This window comes from Stegodyphus dumicola, chromosome 6 (genome assembly GCF_044657685.1).
Source record: "Stegodyphus dumicola isolate Sdum_Otavi_A_Nest chromosome 6, ASM4465768v1".
Lineage (NCBI taxonomy): Eukaryota > Metazoa > Arthropoda > Arachnida > Araneae > Eresidae > Stegodyphus > Stegodyphus dumicola.
This window is the reverse complement of record NC_140773.1, coordinates 61,244,894-61,265,447: the sequence shown is the minus strand read 5'-3', so window position 1 is coordinate 61,265,447 and position 20,554 is coordinate 61,244,894. Positions and strand designations below refer to the sequence as shown.

General features: G+C 32.0%; 1 long non-coding RNA gene across 3 annotated transcripts; it reads left to right on the top strand.

The window, feature by feature from the left end:
• Positions 1 to 8,002: 8,002 nt before the first annotated feature.
• Positions 8,003 to 16,081, top strand: LOC146996754 (uncharacterized). Of its 3 annotated transcripts, XR_015041646.1 has the most exons (4): positions 8,003 to 8,440; positions 9,756 to 9,971; positions 11,532 to 11,638; positions 14,678 to 16,081. It is a non-coding gene; the product is annotated as an uncharacterized LOC146996754 (long non-coding RNA). The 3 variants fall into 3 exon arrangements; XR_015041647.1 differs by lacking the exon at positions 9,756 to 9,971 and having other exon boundaries at positions 8,035 to 8,440; XR_015041645.1 differs by lacking the exon at positions 8,003 to 8,440 and having other exon boundaries at positions 8,449 to 9,971.
• The last annotated feature ends 4,473 nt before the right edge of the window (positions 16,082 to 20,554 follow it).

The following is a 20,554-nucleotide window of genomic DNA, read 5'->3' as shown; positions in this document are numbered from 1 at the left end:
TGAATTCGAGGAATGGGATAACGATCAGGTACAGTTAAATCATTCAGTCTTCTGTAATCCCCACATGGGCGGAAAGAACCGTCTTTCTTTGTCACTATGTGTAGGGGACTTGCCCATTCTGAACTGGACGGACTAATGATGTAATTGTCCAGCATATATTTGAATTCTCTTTTAGCTATTTCCAACCGTTTAGAGTCTAATGGTCTTGCTTTACAACTTACAGGTTGTCCTTTAGTTATAATATGATGTTTCACATTATGCTTTACAGTAGAAATAAGATAATTTGGTTTTGTTATACTAGGATACATAGCAAATAAATCAGAATATTTACATAAGCTGCCCGTTGTATTTACAGTTTCATTAATAGAGGTGGGTGCGATGTCACCATAAACTGCAAGGTTCGTCACACCATCAATTAGCCTTTTATGCTTTATATCAAACAATAAATTGAACTTATTTAAAAAATCTGCACCTAATATGGGTTTACTAATTTTTGCTACAATAAATGGGAATTTAAATTCTCGGCGTAAACCAAGATCAAGAATTAAAACTTCTGTGCCAAAAGTATCGATTTCTGTATTATTTGCAGCATATAATTTATAGTCACTAATAAGTTTGTGTTTAGAAGTACGAGGAATAAGGCTTACCTCTGCTCCACTGTCAACCAGAAAATGTAAACCTGTTTTTTTTGTCCGTGATAAATAAGAGGAATTTACAGCAATTTTCTTTATTTACAGCAGCAGAGTCTGCCGCTAATTCTACTGCTGATTTTCGTTTTCCGGGGAGTTGTTTTTCCATGCACAGGGGGGTTTGCATCTATCAGGAAAACACTTTTCTCGAAAACGAAAGTGGAAATAACAGTACTTGCCATTAGGGTTATAACGGCTCCGAGACTTACTTCGATTATTAGATGATCGACTGCTATTTCTTGAGCGAGAACGAGAATTTCTTGTGACAGTTAGTTTTTCGAATTTATTATCCAAAGCTGCAATTTGTTGTCGTAATTCAGCAATAGCATTTGTTCCTGGAGAAACAATACTGCTGGCACAGTATAGTTCTTGTTTTGGTTGCATTTCGATGATACGATCCGCCATCAGAGCTAGTTTTTCGATATCTTCATCACTAACGATTAAAATATTGCGCACAGTATCTGGCATTTTCTGCAGAAATAGTGTTTTAAGAACTTTATCCGAAATGCCATCGGTAGCAAGATTTTGCATTTTTTGTAAAAGTTGACTAGGTTTACTGTCTCCCAAGTCTATGCCTGTTAGCAGTCTCTGTAAACGTTTATTTTCACTTTCTTTAAAAGTGTTCAAGAGACGTTCTTTAGCAGCAGTATATTTGGTTTTGCTATTGTCACTTATAATATCCCATAAACTTTCAACAAATTTTGCTTCCAATTGCGAAACTAAGTAGTTGAATTTAGTTTCCTCGGCAGTTATTCCACAAATAGAAAACTGTGCTTCTACTTGATAAAACCATATCTCTGGCTTTTCAGCCCAAAAGGGAGGTATTTTAACACTTGCCCGTGCTATTTCTTCTTTAATCGCCGATTCTTCACTTTCTGACATCTTTATCAATAATTCCGAGGTCACCAAGTATGTGGTTGCTTGCTAAGTTCTTTTTATAGTAATTTAAATAGCAAAAATCAAAAAGCAAGAATCAATATTTTCCATATATAACATCTTTATTATTCTTTGTAGCCCTCACTAACTCCTTACTGATTTCAGGCATGACAACCTTAGAAACTAAACTGAAACTAAAGTTGAAGTGAAAGTAGTAGTTATTATCTAGTAGAAGTAGTTGTAGTTATTATGACCAATAATAATTGTTGCCTACACACCCAAAAACATCGTTAAATTGCATTCGAAAGCGGTCAAAGTGGATATTTTCTTTGAAATATGCTGCCTGAAGCTTTTCGCGATTACAATACTTCCTTTTTACTTCGTACTAGGAAGTAAAAAACCATCGTCTAGAGCAGTCTTATTCTGTTCCAGAAACTGCAAAACTGCCCAGGGAAAAGAATCGATAACTGAATCATTTAATTAAAAAATAAAAAATAAATCAAAAAGTGTTCATAAATTAAGTTTTTATTGAAAAATTTATTTAAAAATGCTCCACTTTAGAAGCATTTTCAGCTAACGTCTGATATCTAGAAATGATACCCCAATGAATTAAGTGCTCATTCTCGATGATAAACCTTTTTGCTAGTCTTTGTTATGCACAAATATTGTGCCAATCTACTTCGGGTTTATATTCTAAGGCAAAAAACAATAATAATATCTGATATTCCTAAATGACTGTCCAGTTTACAGCATTATCAAAATTTCTAATCAAACTTTCAGATAACGTATCTGTTCTCGAAATTTCTGGTCAATTGATATCCAATTATACAGTATAATTTTTTCCAATTTGTTGTCATAATATTTATTATTAATTTTTTCCTTGAAACTAAAAAATTTAAGACTCGCTATTTATTTTTTCAATGGCTTTATTACAGTTACGTTTTAGGATAATACATTTTTTACATTATCTGCTGCTAAGTAGCTATTGTTTAATCTCCATATTTTGATTCAACGTGTTTCAAAGATATCAGTTTATATTTTCCTGGATTAAAGTCACTCAGTTTAAGAGTTTCAATGTAATATTCCAAACTATTGAATTCTTCAATTATTTATTAAAAGTACAGTTTTTAGAACGGCCTAATGCTCACGTGGGAATTCCATTTTCTTAAGCGTTTATTATCAGTAGATGGTAATGATTTTTTATTCACTTGAATCGAATATAAGTCATGTTTTATACTCCTAATGTTCATGGTTCTATAATGCTCATTGTTATTAAACAAACAATCTTTATAATCTTCAAATGAAATTTTGTTTTCAAAGACGCATTTATTTTTCACCTTTTGGCTTAGTTATAATTTTTTCAGTTTTGCAGGCATACATTTTCGCTCTTGATCCAACGACTTCTTTCATAATTATGCTATTATTTCCATTGTTCATTTTCCCTTAAACCTCCTTATTTATTTGTGGAATATTATATTTATTATATTTTAATATTCAGGTATATAAAAATAATAAATCACACATTTTATATATTCACAAAATTCATCAGTTTTAATTAAGTATATCAAACTATTTGTATCAATATACAGGAGCATAATATTATCTGAACATTTAATGTCTCATAATATTATCGTAAAAGTCATGCATGAATTGTTTTGATAAACCTAACCTTGTCATTCCAACATAGTTTATGAACAGCAACTAAATTTTCATCAAATATAGCCGGCCATTTAAAGTTCTGTTTAGCAATTCATTTTTTTAACTTTTTCGCAATTACAGTGTAATCTCAAGTCAATTCTCTTTCTAATAATTGTAATTTCTAATAATTCAATTTCTAATAGTTCATCGTTTTTCCAAACACTGAATCGTTCACCATTTAATATTGGGAACTTTAATTAATTCTCGGTGTTGGCACAGAAAGGGCAATAGTTGTACCAGTGCAGTGTAGCGGACAGCGACACGAGTCGTATTTAACTACAGAAACATTAGGCTGTCAGAAGTGTGTGTGACTTTCGAGTGGAAAATGAAACGAAATATACTTATTTAGTGCTTAGAGCATGCCGGGTTTTGAACCTACAAAACAGCATTTGCGGGAAGTGTTACTCTGCTGCTTTTATCTGTAGAAATTTGCTGTGGAAAGTCATCGTTTGCTAACGGAAGCGTAATGGAGAACATGCGTTGTAGGAAACAACGTGAAAAGATTGGTTTTTAGAATTCAGAAAGAACGGAGCGACAAAATGCATCCTGGTCAGCAGAAAAAGTCTGATGATGGACAGTTAGAGGCACTATTGGCAGAAGACTGATCTCAGACGCTTATACAGTTTTCTGAAACGCTTAATATGCGTCAACTGTTAGTATGAGTTTAAAGCAATAGTGATGATTCCGAAATCGGGAAACTGGGTACCACAGTCAATTTGCATTAAATCATGGGGCGCGTCGAGGCGAACCATCAACATTAACATCAAAACCAGATATTCGTGGCAAGAAGATTATGCTGTGCATTTGGTGGGATCAAGTCGGTGTTGTGTACCATGAACTACAGCAGGTCAAATGGTGAATACTGAAAGTTACAATTTACTCAGTTTGAATGGCGCAGTTAATGACAAACGCTTGCAGTATGCTCAGAGACATGACAAAGTAATTATGTTTCATAACAATGCCAAACCACTTACTTCAAACCCTGTGAAAGAAAACTTTAAGAGACTTCGATGGGATGTCTTATCCCACCCGCCATATTCACCAGACATCACTCCTACCAATTACAATTTGTTTCGGTCCATGCAGCATGGTCTTTCTGAAGAACAAGTAGCATCTTTTAAGGATTTTGGAAACTGGCTAAGTGGATCACCCCAAAAGAAGAAATTTGAAGAATATCCTTTTTCGCCCTTCTGCTTTGCTCCTCTTTACTTGTTACGTCTCTTTCGTCGTGATGCAATTACATAGTTTAAATTATGGAATGCAAATTGCTTTCATTTTGTTTCGAAAGCATGAAATGACATGATTACTTATGAAGATCAAGAAATAAAAATTATTTTGAATTGTTTAAATGATGTATTATTCCTTCAGAGGATTTTAGAGTCTGCATCTTAAACCAGTCTCTCGGCCATGTTTTTCTACTTCATTGATTTAGTTTCCATTAAACTGTTTGTCAAAATTCAATACACTGTGGAATAAGTTACGAAAAAACAACATTAAAACAATATAAATAAATCATGCAATGTAAAAAATTACTTACTTTCAATATAAAACGCATTTTTTTTGACTTTGTTATAAATTAAAACCAATAACCTAAGAAAATTTTATTATATGTTCAAAATTACCAAGCAACTAAACGAAGAAACTAGTAGCAAAGTTTTGATGATTTTTCATTTTTTTGAAAAAGATGATAATTTGTATACTTGGTGACACTTTGAGATGTGCTCGAACAGAAAGTAAATTTGATGATGAAAATGGGTTTAGAAGAGATTCTTTTCATGACGTCTATACGTACGTATGTACACTGCGCGAAAAAAATCTTGGTCTACTGGGCCGATTGACGAAATTCAACTTGCGTTTGCCATGTCTCGAAAGCGCGACTTAGGGTGTGTATTAGATTTATATATAGCAATGTTTTAAAATAGGTATTTTGACACAAAATCGGACTTTTTCTGATATAACATACCAATTTTTTTCCATATTTCACAGAGTCGTAGCTAGGGTTTTCAGCGCCCAGGGACAACTGAAGATTTCGCGCCCTCTACTGTTTGCCAAGGATGGAAAACATTTAATTCTAAAATGTCGTAACATCAGTTTGGCGCCCCTTGGATTCTGCGCCCGGGGACAGATGCCACCCCTTGCCCCCCCTTTAGCTACGCCCCTGATATTTCAATTCTACGACTCAAATTACGCCAAAATACCAAGTTTTGCAAAAATCGCACGCGAAGTTTTTAAAAAATTAGGTCTCAGAATTTTAGCTCCTGAATGGTAATTGAGTTTGATATATATCTATCATTCTCTCTTTTTTTTTTTTTTATTAAACTTGTTTGATTCTTCCTTTCACATTTCAAAATTTAAATTCATTCCAAGTAAAATTCAGCCTTTTTTATGATTTATTTTGAAAATTTGTATTTTAAAATAATTTTTAATAATTTTTTAAAAAGCATTTGAATTATAATCTATGAAATTTTTAACATCATCTTAAAGTAGACGTATTTATAAGCATGCCGCCAAAAATTACATTATTGTGTTTTTTTATTCAAGATTTCCGAAGACATACGTGAATTTAGATATTGATGCGTTTTGAAATGTGGCATATTTGTTGAAAGCGATAAAACATCAAATACTTTTTAGACACTTTGTTAAAATTATTTGAAACTAGGAAAGATGTGACATTTTCCTCGCTCATATACAATGTAAAAATGTAGGAAACGGGTGCCTTTTCTTCGCCCCGGCATAATGGACATGTAAGGAAAATAGATTGCCATATATTAAGAAGTTCGCCAAGTGAATTATTCTTGGCGCAAACTAAAAAAAAATTGCGTCAAGATATATTTTTGAATTTCTCCGTAAATTTCACATCAAATTTTACAAAATTTAATATCTAGGCATATTTTGAGTCAAAGAATCGAAATATGGGAAAAAACTGGTATGTAATTTCAGAAAAAGTCCGATTTTTTGTCAAAATACCTACGTTAGAACAATGCTATATATAAATCTAATATATATATCCTAAGTTACACTTTTGGGACATGAAAAACGCAATTTGAGTTTTGTCAATCGGCCCGGTAGAACGGAAGATATAGAACTGTCCTCTCTCTCTTTTTTTTTTTTCCTCGCAGTGTACATAAATGTGTGTTTCATAACCCAAAAAGAATAGCCGTACAACGTCCATATTTGGTATATGGGACTTATATGACATCTAGCTGTACACCTCCCTTTTCCATACCCATCGGCCTCACAAATGTGATTGAATTATGTTGTTCTTATGTTCCGGTTAAGGTTTTTATGCTTTTAGCTAATCTGAATGCTATAGTTGTAGGATTATCTAGGAATTAAAACTTTAAGTGGCGGTAGGCTTAATGGCCTTTACACATTTGAAACTCTTAGTAAAACTGTACCTTAAGTGAGTTGCTGCTATAATTTTAGTGTTCTTTATCCAGTGGGATCCAAACTTAACTTTCAGCTTTGTGCACCATAAATTTTGACTTCCTGTCTGCGGGGCGAATTGCTTGTTTTTGTGTAGAAACTTGAAAAAAAATTTTTTTAAACTGTACATGGTGTTTTAGGATTTTCTGCATTTTACCAATTTTTAATGATGATGTTTTGTGAATTTATGTATTTTTGCCCTGCTGCGAAGTAAGAAATGAATTGATTGAACGAGAAATACATCTTTAATGAAATTCTAAAAAATAAGGGCCAACCAACGGCCGAGCGGTAAAGACGCTGAACACTGGTTGTTCGGTCCGAGGTTCGAATCCTGCGAACTGGCTGGCTGCATGGGCGTTTTCGTGGTTTTCCCCATGCGTAACGTGTATACGACCCAGTTTCCTTACAAAGTCCTCCACGAAGGCATCCCTCCCTTTAGGCAGATAGCCCTCGTGTGCTTTGCCATAATTAAATAATCCAATCCACACACACACAGATCGTATTTTATTCTCGAGTGTCAAGATTTAGAAACATCTTTTTACTCGACTTCTCATAAGGATCGGGTGGGAGGAGAAAGAGTAGGGTGGAAGGAAGTGTGGGAGGCGGAAAAAAGAGAGTGAGGTCCGCACTAGCGCCGGCGAAAGAAAAAAAAAAGTTTAAATGAAATGCAGCCAAAAATGTGTATAATTTAATAGGCATTACAACGAAGTCATGCAGTGTCCACATAAGATATTTTATTAGAAAGTTTAAATATTCCCAAAGTATCAGGCTCAAAGCTTAGGAAATGAAACTGAGACAGTATATAATTATTTGAAAATTTGAGACAGTAAATAATGGGAATTTCTAAAAATTATCAAAATTGTTAATTTAGACATACCTTTTATTAATTATTTATTTATTTTGTATTATATACTTTCTAATTAGAAAAATTCGATTTCCTTTTTTCTTACCCTTAAAGTTTCTCAGATCGAGGAGACCTCCTCCAAGGCCAACTAGATATCTACTAGATCAACTAGATACATATCTTGTCTCCTCCCTACTTAGGAGAGCTGTAATTTCAGGAAAGTAGGCGGTTTAACGAAAGAATAAGCGTATGTGGCTTACTCAAAGAGTTCAGTTGTCTAGCTTCATGAAAATGTACTTTTGTGCAATTTTAGATGCAGAGGTATTTCAGTGGAATCTTTTATACGCTATACTCTAAATGCATTTTTAAACTTATATTTCGACTTTGTTTGTTCGAATTTTTTTTTTTTTTTTTTTTTTTTTTTTTTTTATGATAGAAATAAAGTTTTTTAATTCAGTTTGAGAAATAAAAGGATCATATTTTCGGAAGTAATACAGCTGCTATTTTCTCCATTCGTTTAACAATTTCTTAAAATTTTAAATCAGAATACGTGCTTTGACTTACAGAATTTTTATCCTGATCTTATAACAGGAAAGAAAACATTAAAAATAAATAAATAAGTAAATATAAAATAAATGCATGCAAAAATAATAAAAGTCAGTGAAGTAGATAGCTTGTCTGTAAATAAATTTAAATGAGAACTCTTCATCACTTATATCCAGCAAAGGAATCTTTAGGTCCAACACGAAAAATCTAGCAGAGCAGTGTCAATTTCTTTTCTGTCACTGTTGGTCACTTTTTTATGACTTGAATTTGGCATCCGTAATAGTTCTTCTTTTCAACCACGTGCGGACACTTGTCTGTTGGTGCTCTCTTTCCATGTTGGTTTGGAAACTGCAACTGTTTGGTATTAAGAAATATCTGTATAAATTTTTATATTAGAATTTATCTTATAGTATAGTTTTTATTCTTTTAAGAATTACTGTACTTCTAACGTGTGTTCTAGCTTGAAAATGATACATACTTAATTGCTCTTTATCCTGAAAAGAAAAAGTATGAATTATTTTCTTGGTTGCCTGTGCAGAGTTTAGAATAAAGAAATTTTGGAAGCATGAATGTTGATTTGAACATTTGTATATAAATTCACTAATAGATTTTATTTCCTGCATTATAGATTGTATTAAATTTTAGTATTTTAACATAGTTTATTAATGAAATTTTAGATATGAAAATTATTTAGTTTTTTTTTTAAATATTAATTTTTTATACGATATCGTAGAAGTTATCATAAAAGTAAATACAATTTACTATGCATATAACGTGCATTCCTTAGCTTTGATGTCTAATGTTTTGAAATTATGAATTAAAAAAAATCTTTATTGAAAATTATCATGTAGTATGACAATGATGAATGCTGTATACTTTGGACGTGAAGAAATCTTTAGCTGTCTGATGTCATGCATAGTTTTTGTATCACATTTTCGAATATTACTTTTCTGATTCTTAATTTTAGAGCATGTCTTTTGTAATGTAAAGTAAAAAATTTGTTCTTTAAATGGTTAATCTTTGGATTATGGTAACTTGGCGAAACCTGCTAGTTTTTGTTTGGACGCCATTTTGTTTTCACGAAGTAAAGGCTTTTTTTTAAACTCGGCATTTTTTTCCAACAATCTGCTAGCCGAATTACGCTTGTGCTAGAACTTTTATGGAACAAAAGTGCTTAATCATGACGGAGATTAGGTGCGAAATTGGGAGAAAGTGTAGAATCGGAAAATGCTTGCCGCGTTTTAAAGAACTGCACATACACGGTAACCATGTACACGTTGATCTATTTTCACTTAAAAAAACATCCATGGCATTGCGCACACTCTTAACTTTATCCATGTACACTGCTAAAGTCCTAGCTAGTAACCTTTATCGCATTACCAAAATGTCGCCAAACTACCTGTTACCATATTCCAAAGATTAGCCCTTTAAATATCATTAGTTTGACAATGATGAATGCTGTTTCTGTATAATTATGAAGAAATCCTTAGCTGCCTTCCTTCTGATGTCATTCGACTTGTTCTTATTTGAAATGTGTAAAAAATAATGTTTGATGTATAAGTTTCTAATCTGTAATTTAATGTTATGTTACCGAATGTTTAATCTAAAAGTGTTTGTTGAAATTTTTGTGCTGTGTGACAATGATGAATGCTACCTGTTTCTGCATATTTGTGAAGAAATTCCTAGCTGCCTTCCTTCTGATGTCATACATTTTCTCCATAATCTGGGGATGTTTCCATAACCAGCACTTGGCGAAATTGCGGATTTGTTTACATCGGAAGTGAGCGTACGTGCGCCAGAATATGGTAACCCTGATAATTGTTGCAACCCACACAGGGAATTTTCCTGAAGGAGGAAAAGGGAAATTTTCTGTTTACTTTTCGAACATTAGGGTAAGAGAAAATAAAGTTTGAAAGTCGCAAATCATTATTAGTTCATATTTTCGCAAAACGTTTATGGGGTTTATTTTTCGAACATTACGGTAAAAGAAAATAAAGTTTTTTATATTTTCGCAAAACGTTTATGGGGTTTGGGGAGTTAAAAAATGCAGCAAATTATTATTATTAACATAACAAAATGTTCCTTTTTTAGGTATTATATATGTTATAAATATTGCTATTGCCATGAAGACAAACTGGGCAAAGTTAAAATGATACCAACAACAACAGCATTTAATTTATTATAGCTTTTTTCTTACTTTTACTAGAATTCTAATGATAAAATGATTAGTGCATTTAAATACATATTAAATGAAAATATTAAAATAGATATGGAGATGCATTAAATATGATTTGGACTAATTTAATTATGTATTCTTACATATATAGCTATGCACGTTTAATTTTTCTCAATAAAAATAATTAAGCTATCCTTATTATTTTTATATGTCTATACATTTTTTAACTCTGCACATAGCTACTCAGAAAGAAAGATATATGGGTAGGATATAAGAAGATAAAAATTATTAATCTTCCCTTCAAAGTCAAATGGATATAGCTGTAGTATATGATTTCAAAAAAAGTAAATCATTAGAATATTAAGCTGAAAATATAAGTCTGAAGGAAAGAGATTTTTCTTAAATTCAAACTGTGCACAAAACATTTCAGATGCATTCAAACTCTGAACTGGAACATGTTAATTTACTGTTGTGGAACTAATATGAAAACAATATTGTTGACAGTATAGTAGTGTACCACCAAAGAATTTATGCTGGGAGAAGAAGCAAAGCTTCGATGACACCACAAAGCCAAATGATAACTGGCTTAATTTTTACTCTTTTTATGCATAAAATGTCATAGTTGTTAGTATCTCATTAAAATGTATTTTCTAATAATATAATGATTTGCAAATGATGGAAATTTACTTGTCATTAAAACATTTTGTTCTAAACATGCTTCAGCTTATCAAAGAAGTTAAAGCTATTCCAACCTATCCCCCATATTAAAGTTTTTTTGATTAAATCAGGTTCATGTCTAATGCATCAAAAATATAAATAAACTTTCTTTAGTATTTGTCAAACATCAGTTCTCATGGCCTTAAATTGGATGCAAGATTTATTTCACAAAGTTATGTTTTCACTTATGGGGCAAAACTTTTAAATTTGTTATTTGAATCTGTTACATTAGTCTTTATTTTAAAGAATATATTGTATGTCATATGGCCATGAAGGCAACCTGGTTAAAGTAGAAATGAAATCAAACTTTCTAATTAATGTGATTTGAAGCCATTGTGTTATACTTCGAGGAATATGTTATATGGTAAATATGTGTGCTCATGTTTTTCCTGGAAAGGACATAACATTTTTTTACAGAAATAAGTTACCAACCTAAATCTATTGTCATGGCAATTAAATTTTTCTGAAAGAGCAGGATTATTTATAAGCCAAGTGCTAAACCTTTGTATTGTTACCCTGATCATGAAATTTTAAATGGTGATTTAATTTCTTTTTTCAGTTTGAACTGCCCTTCAATGAAAGCTTTTGCTCGATGTGTGGCCTGTAATAGCAATAAATGGGACTTTTGTGAACTGAAATCTGTTAGGCTTTCCAAAATCCAGAAAGGTAAAGTTTAACTTTTTATTTAAGCCTAATGTTCTTAAAATATATTAGAATATCCATAGGTGACATTTGATTATTGTTTAATAAAGACACCATAACAAAATAAGCTGATTGAATCACCAAATTTGTAACTTGTAACTTTTAAATATATCCAGACTGTCTGCTTTAATAAGGAAGTAACATACAGTGCATATATAGTAGTGTTTTGATTTTCATTTATCATTTTATTCTGTTTTAAGTATGAGTTCAGCAATGCTCCAACATAAGGTATTCCAATTTATATGAGCTTTAAGTCGTACAGCTCCTTATTTTATTTTGCATATTTATACTTGTTGTTTTGAAATTGTCAATAATTCATAAAATGCTGATGAACAAAATATTACTATGCCTATATATAAGAATTAGCTTTAATGAAATAAGAAGCATCAAAGTATATGCTAATTGCCATAAAACTCCATACCCTTCTTCAAAACAGTACTTCAGTTATAACTGTGTTAACAGACGATGCAGTTGTTCAACATTTTTATACACTGTGCTGTTACTTTCATACTTTGGTTCAGGAAAGTAAATGGGATTTGATATTCTATATTTCTTCTTTTTTCCCCACATTATAATTATGAATCGAGTTATCAGAAAAGAATAATTAATTTTATGAAACCATTAGCATCAGAATAACTCCATTTCTTGCACATGTACTTTTTGTTTCCAATGGTGGATGCTTGCCTATGCCGGCATTGGCCACTCCTAAAATCAGATATGGTGATCTATTATGGAGGCACCTAATAGGCAGGCCACCTTTGCCTCCTATGAAGGGACAGATAATTTACATCCATGCCTTGTTCGTTATTAGAACCCGGGTCCCTCAGTATTGTACTCAGGCTTCCCTAATCACTATACCATCCGGGCAGCTACGACTTTATTTTAATATGCTATTTTGTATTGATATGTAATATGAAAAATACATTTTTATTATGTATTTTTTAAAACAAGTGCTTTTTAGTCATTGGTTCTATTTAACTAGAATTCACATGTATTGTTTTATATGCAAAATAAATACGACCCAGACTGATTGGAATCTTGACTTCAGAGCTTTCGCTCGTCGCATCTGTCACATAGCTTCAGAGCTATAACTGTGTTATATTTAATTTTTAGTACTTAAATATTAATTTGTTAAAGTTAAAAAGTAATAAAGCTGAAGAATGTCAATGTGATATATTTCTTAACAATAATGTGCAGTAGTCCCTCTTTAAAAATGGTTTTGATTATCTGCAGACAATAAAAATTGAAAAAGTTATGAAAATTAGATTATTTTGTTGAATTCAAATTGGCCAAATGATAAAGATATACAGTCAAAAGTCGTTAATTCGGACACCCATAATCCGGACCTCAAAGCTACAAACTTTCTGCACGCATGCGCACAGGCGTTTAAGAGTGCGCGTAAGACCTTTACGGCTGCGAATATGTTTGTGCACATGCGCGTTTAATGCATAACGGAGGTATAAGCTAAGCTAAAATTATCTGATTCAGTTAATGTTGCACATTGCGTTGCTCCTTAATCTTCAAATTGGATCTGGCTTATTATTTTTTGCAGATTTTTAGAACAATTTCATAAAAGTAAGCTTGAACTTTCGATTATGTCAAATAGAATTTCCGATATATATTTACTAATATGTAATTTATATCTACAAAGCGAAAGTATGTTCTGAAATCCGAAATCTGTTTATCAATTTCACGCCGCGGATTGGAAGTTGATCTGTCAGCACTATCCTTATCTTCAGGGCAGATGTTTTTATTTTATTTGGCTTATAATTCCTTACTAAGTATAGTATTTCATGTCTATGTACTCCGTCTTTGATATGATTTAAATCAAGTTCCTCGTCATTATAATTCGCTTCCGATAGTGAAGAAAGTGACCCAGAGGTTATTGAAAACGAAAACATTTCCATTGACAAATTAGTCGGTATTCTCAACACAGCAATTATAGGACTTGAACAGTGGAACTTTGTAACTAAACGAGAAATTATGTCTGTTTAATAGAATTAAAGAGAAAGTATTATCACATGAAACGAAGCAACTTACATTGAAATAAATGTTTAATAAAGTAAACAAATAAATATTAAGCTTTTTCTTTTTGTAAATTTTGATACCCTTTAGATCATAATTGTTCCTTATTTCATAAATTATGGTTTCATATTTTTAATTTTGTAATTTCTGCATGCCATCTTAACCAGATTTAAACTGATGATCTATAATCCGGAATCGCCGAAGTCCCGACGAGTCCGGATTAACGACTTTTGACTGTACTTGCATATAAATCACTTCTGCATATGATTGAAGCTTTACAATATGTGCTTGTTAACTTCAGTTGTCTATAGTATTATTATTATGACAGTTTAACACTTGATATTTGCAGCACATTACCTCAGATTAGAACTATAGGATAAAATGTAGTTGAAAACTTTGGGAGGTTATAAATGAAATAAACGCAGAAGAAATTAACTCAAGCCATTACTATTGTGAATGAATAACAGAGCAGTTAGAAAATTTATTATAATTCAGAATTAATGTTTAGTACTGGCAAAGAGAAAGTGAATAGTGTATTAAGTTAGATAGTTTTCACAATAGAAATATTAACTTAAATAAAAAGAACAAAACTATAAATTTTCCCTCATTAATTATTAATATTTTTATTATGTTTCATTATTAAACATGTTTATTACTTGTGTATCCTGCCAAATAGACTGGCTGCATGGAAGTTTTCATAATTTTCTCTATGTGTGACATGAATTTATGCATCCAAAATGCTAACCTTTGTATGCAACACTCACTCATTTCTAATGCTTTAAAGTCCCAATACTCGTTTAATTTAGCATTTGCAGTATCAGCGTTGTTACACTATGAGTATTACTAATATTTTAATTCAGTGCTGCTTTTTAATTACTTTCACATTTATTTTATTCAATAAATAAATTAACTAAAATATAAAATTTATTGTGAATCGATTTTGTAATTATTTATGTTTATAATTTTTATCCCTTCCAGCTGATTAGGTGTGCAGAAGCAGCAGACTTGTAAATGTGAAGGAGCTATTTGCTTAGTTATGCAGTAGAATTCACCACCCTGCGGCAAGCTTCATTAAAGCTGTGAACAGCCAAGCTAACCATCTTCAGGGCAAGTGGCTGCATCAAGCAAACTCAGTGACATTCCAAAGAGGAATGTCAGTCAAAATAAAAACTTAATACCTAAATCTCGGAAAATCAGACAATTAAGCCACAAATCTTGTGACCAATTTTTCAGTTGCTGTGCTTAGTGCGATAAAGTTATATGGCAATAAACTGAAAAGCTATGGCAGGTATTCTGTTGTACCCTTTAATGAAATCAATTTAAAGCAAGCTTATCATATGATAAGCAAAATGATTGTATCATTGGATGGTAATGATTGCATTGCTGGGTATGCAGGCTATGGTTCTACAATGAGCCAAATGTAATATCTCAGTATGCTGTGACTATTAAAATTATAAATTATGTATTATTACTTCATATTGGTCATTATGTTCCAAAATAGATGCTCTTTTTATATAGAACTATATAAATGTAGAAAATCTGAGAAGTTAATTTTATATGGAAAGCCTTCGTGCAAAATTAATAGCATCTTGTTAATTTCATATATGTTTTGTGAAAGTAATTGCTGCTGAATCTAGAATTAATGCATTATCTGAGATTTGAGACAAAATTTGTCAAATTAGAAGATAGTGAAATAGATAAATAGGAAATGAAACATGAAATTTATATATTTAATATTGAAATAAATATCTCAGTAAAGTGGCTGTATGTAAAGTATAATGATGCAATTTTTATAATTTTTTACTAAAATGCTAAAATTATGTGCTATGAAAATTTTATTTTCATTAATATTTATAATTTTTTCCTCGCAAATTTTTATCCAAGCTGTATATGTTTTAGCTATTTTAGATTTTTCTGTTTTAATGTTAAAAATATCTTCTTTATCAGCATTACATTAAAATCCATTTCATAATCATTTGAAAATGAAGGAAATTTCATTCTTTTCAATAGTTTAAGAATATTTTCATAAAACATAATTATAGAAAAAATGAACTGATACATTTTTAGTTATATATATGTAAAGAAAATTTTTTAGAAGGATCCTTTTTTCCATACCAGAAATATTTCACGAGCTGTAATATGTAATATTAGTTGGCCTAATATGTAAAAGGAATGTTTAATCAAATTATTTTTATTATGCTTTTATAAATATCACTATAATTTTAAGAGTTATTGAATTTAAAAGTGAAAGAAAAAGCTACAGTTATTTCAAGACTCTTTAATAAAACAATTCTTTATTCTTGTATTCTCGTATGAAAATTTTCTGTATATTTAACATAAAATTGTATGCATGTAAATAAATTTTTTAATTTATTATTATCATTCTGTTAGCTTCAATTTTTATTCTCAATAAATTTGATACATATATTTAATATTTAGCTAAGTTTTATTAACCATGACTGATAAGCATTTTAAATTTCATCCTGTCAAAAAATTTAAAATTCCCTTTTTTCTTGTAATTTTTTCATACACCTCTCATTTTCTGTTTAATTGTAAATATTGCATACTTATAATTTTATAAAGCATAACTTCCCTTCCCTGAAAAAGCACACAGATTCATTCTTAATTTAAAATTCAATTACAAGTCCAATGTGAAAATGAATTAGCCAATGGAACAAAATAACACATATGTCTTTAATAGAGGACAACATATCAATAATTCCCTTAGTTTCATGAAGCTTCTTTACCTATTAAAAAAATTCTGATCCCCCCCCCTCATGGGGGAATCAGAATTTCAGTGTAAAGTCATAAATACCACTAATGCACACATTTACATATACACATTTGCTGCCCCTTAATGTAGTATAAGTAATGTTACTCTTCATTGATAATGTTTATTTTTATTTTAACTTTGCCTGTATTATTCACTTTTAAAATAAGCACAAATTTCTATTCTGTTTTTTTGGTTATCAGTATTTATTTCAAGATTCACACATCTGCAATTTCCAGCTTCATTTATTAAAATATATTATGCATTTTACTCATTATTTACATTATTTATACATTATTACTGGTATTAATCTTATTATCTTTTATGGATTGTAAACTGACTCTGGATGAAGGAAATTTCCATTATTAAATATTTTCTATTAGCTTAAATAAAACATAAATACACACACGCAGAATGTTTGAAATAGGTTTTATGCTTAGTATATTGACTGATCTAAGGATGGAAAAGTTGTACAAATAGAACATTTAATTTTGTAAAATCAGTACATTTGTCAAAGTAAGAAATAGGGCAAATATGCAAAATTCTATCTGCAGTGCCAGACTTAATTATCGATGCTCAGGATGGAAATCTCACTTGGTCACCCTATATCGGAATGATCACCATACAAAATGTCAACACAAATATAAAATTAACATTTATTTAATTAAAATTAAATATTTGAATTGATTTGAAAAGCAAGTCTTAAGATTAAGGGGAAAAATTACATTTAGAAAACAAATTTATATTTAAAAATGCTTATTAATCAGCTATTTTTGATGATTTAAAAAATATTGTTAACTTTTCTAAAAATAAAAAAGCTATAACTGTTTTTAGTGAATTTTTACTTACAAAAGTTTGTTTATAGTTTTGTCAAAAATTCATTAACATGTTTAGCTACCGTATGTTCAATGCAAAAAGACTGACAAGCCATTAAATCTTGGCACCTTGTTGATCGAAGATAGCTTTTAATCCACTTCAACTTCAAAAAGCTTCTCTAGCATGGAGCAACTGAAACATACAATGTCCCAAAGATATCTTTAGTGCCAATTATGAGTTAGGGATTGATTCTCCCAATACAGACCACATTTTAGCTTCATTTTTTTTAATATATACTTAAAAACTTAAGGTTCTTCGGAGGCCTCTCCTCTTAATCAGTGGCCTGGCTGTTCTGCTCCCCCTGGTACTCTTCTGCCTAGCCAGAATATGAAAAAGGTGCAATACCCTAGCCAAATTTTCCATTGCGGTAATAAAGGAGAAAATTCCTTGCATTCTCCCCCCACTTCTAGGGCGACAAGGAAGGTAAGGATCAGTTGCTAAATCCTGATAGTGACATATTATAGGCTACCACATTTTACTTCAGGCGCCAATAGGCAGGGAAAATATACGTTGCCCTCGCCGAGTTTCGAACTCCTAACCTCATGATTTCTAGGCGGGCGGGCTTCCGATTATACCATTAAAGACCGCTTTAAAGAGGAAAAAATACCTATAACTCTTCCTATTAATAATGATTAGTTTTTCTCAGACTTCGTTTGGCTTATTAAATTACGGCAAAGCACTCGAGGGCTATCTGCATTAAGGGAGGGATGCCTTCGTGGAGGACTTTTTAAGGGAAACTGGCTCGTCTACACGTTACACATGGGGAAAACCACGAAAACACCCATGCAGCCAGCCCGTTCGCGGAATTCGAACCTCGGACCGAACTACCAGTGTTCAGCGACGTTACCGCTCGGCCGCTGGTGGGCCCCTTGTTTTCCAGTTAATTAATTTAATGTGGCTTCATGTTTTATAGTTTTACTAGCTTTTACCCACGGCTTCGCTCGCGTTAATGTCCTTAAATAAGTTTCAACTTCGCGTGAATTTTAAAAATACACTCTGCTTAAAATTTCAGTAAATACTGCCCTTCTTCTATACCTATAGACCGCGGATATTTTGTATTTACGTGGAGTGTATCGCCATGAAATCTAGTAAAACTGCTACGTATATTTTCTTAATGACTGAAAAATTTTTGTGAAAGATGACCCGAAACCCGTAAATCCTGAAGGATTTCAAATAATAAAATTAAACAAGGAAAAATTTATAAATGTTACGCTTTCACGCCTTAATTACTTAACGGATCATCATGAAATTTTCAAGAAATATTTTTGATATATTAGCAGTGGCGTAGCTAGGGTGAGGCTATCTGTCTCTGGGCCCAGCATCCAAGGGGCGCCTTATTGATGCTACGAAATTTTTGAATGAAATGTTTTCCATTTTTGGCACATAGAATGGGGCGCAAATGCTTCAGTTGTCCCCAGGCGCTGGAAACTCTAGCTATGCCCCTGTATATTAGAAAAGGTTATAAATAAAATGTTTATTAAATATTTATTGTCTATAAAATGTTTGCGTGGCCTAAACCACGCAAACATTTTATAGACAAGCCAAGTATCTGTGCGCGCAGACAAACTTTTATATCGTTTAGCATTTAATGTTTATACAACGGCAATCATTTTAACTATAAAACTTATTGTATAGTTTAAGTTTCAACTGATAAGTTACATTATATAGCCTATAACCTTTTCTCATCTTTCTTGAAAATTTCATGGTGATCGGTTAAGTAATTAAAAAGTGAAAGGGTAATAAACAAACTCGCATTCGCATTTATAATATTAGTTAGGATTATATAATATTAAAAACAATTTTTTTTTCGTTATGACATAATTACGAATAACCTTGCTTTGTTAAGTTCCCCCACTTTAAAGATAACCTCTCATATGCATCGCAAAATACAATTCATCTTTCTGTTATATATACAGGCTGACTCATCTTTAATAAAAATCAAACGAAATAAACCGTATTTATATGGAGCAACAAGGCCAGAAATGGAAAAACAGATAAATCTGTATTCAGTACCAGTGCTCCTGGTAGGCACTTGGACAGCTTTCTGATTCCAACCACAGAGTATATACCGTTTTACGAATTCAGAGTTTGCAGGCATTCACTTCGTGTATCAAACAGCTGACGGCAATGGAGGAGCCACTGTAAGAATACATGGGAAAAGGTGCCCAACCACATGTGTATCATAATATTAATGTTTGCACATTTGCATCAGAACCTGTTTCAATGAACATGGTCTCTTCAGGGTAAGAATATAGAATGTCAAATGGCAAAGATCAACCGAAACACCTGGTATATAGGAGGATGGGTCGCATGTTATGGAAGCTGTGTATATGCTTATACCAAAATTAAAATGCACAAACATATATGCAATTGTGGCTCCAACAGGAGTATCTAGAATCAATGGATATTATGCAGCTCACTTTGCCTTTCTTTAATTTTATCTGCAATGTGCCCAGTTATTGCGATGATAATCTGCGATGTATGGTATTTTTTTGCGGTGGTTCTTAGAGACACCTTCATAATAGCACCCAGATATAATGGTGAATACACCTTTATAAAGATCGATTGCTGTTCGAAAAAATAAAATTCTTTGTAAGGGTGCCTTGGCATAAAGGCATGTGAACCTTACAAAAAATCAATCTGTAATTTTGAAAAATGCAACCTCTGTAAGGATACGGACAATTTAAGGCAGGTCTCTTTATGCGAATGGGGTTTTCATTTGCATTGCAGATTAATTAATTAATGATGCAGTGGATGGAATTAATTTTCGGCACTTTTGTGAAAAACAAGATCTTTCTACGGAAACGCTCGTCACACATTTCTCAAAAGGTACATTTATACAAAGTCCAGTGAAGTGAATTTGCATAAAGGTGCCGAAGATTTATTTGATCCTTCGCTTAATTAATTAGTCAGAAGAGGCGTAGCTAGGGTTTTCGGCGCCCGGGGACAACCGAAGATTTTGCGCCCCTTTCTCTGTGTCAAGAACGGAAAACATTTCCTTCTAAAATTTCGTAACATCAATTTCGCGCCCCCTGAATTCTGCGCCCGGGGATAGATGTCCTCCCTTGCCCCACCCTAGCTACTCCACTGCTAGTCAGTAATGAAAACAAAAATTGAACTTACATAAGTATGCACTTTTATGAAGAGTGCTTTTCTGAAGTTAGAAAATGATACTCATCAGGGACGCTCGTCTTCAAGGCAGGCGCATT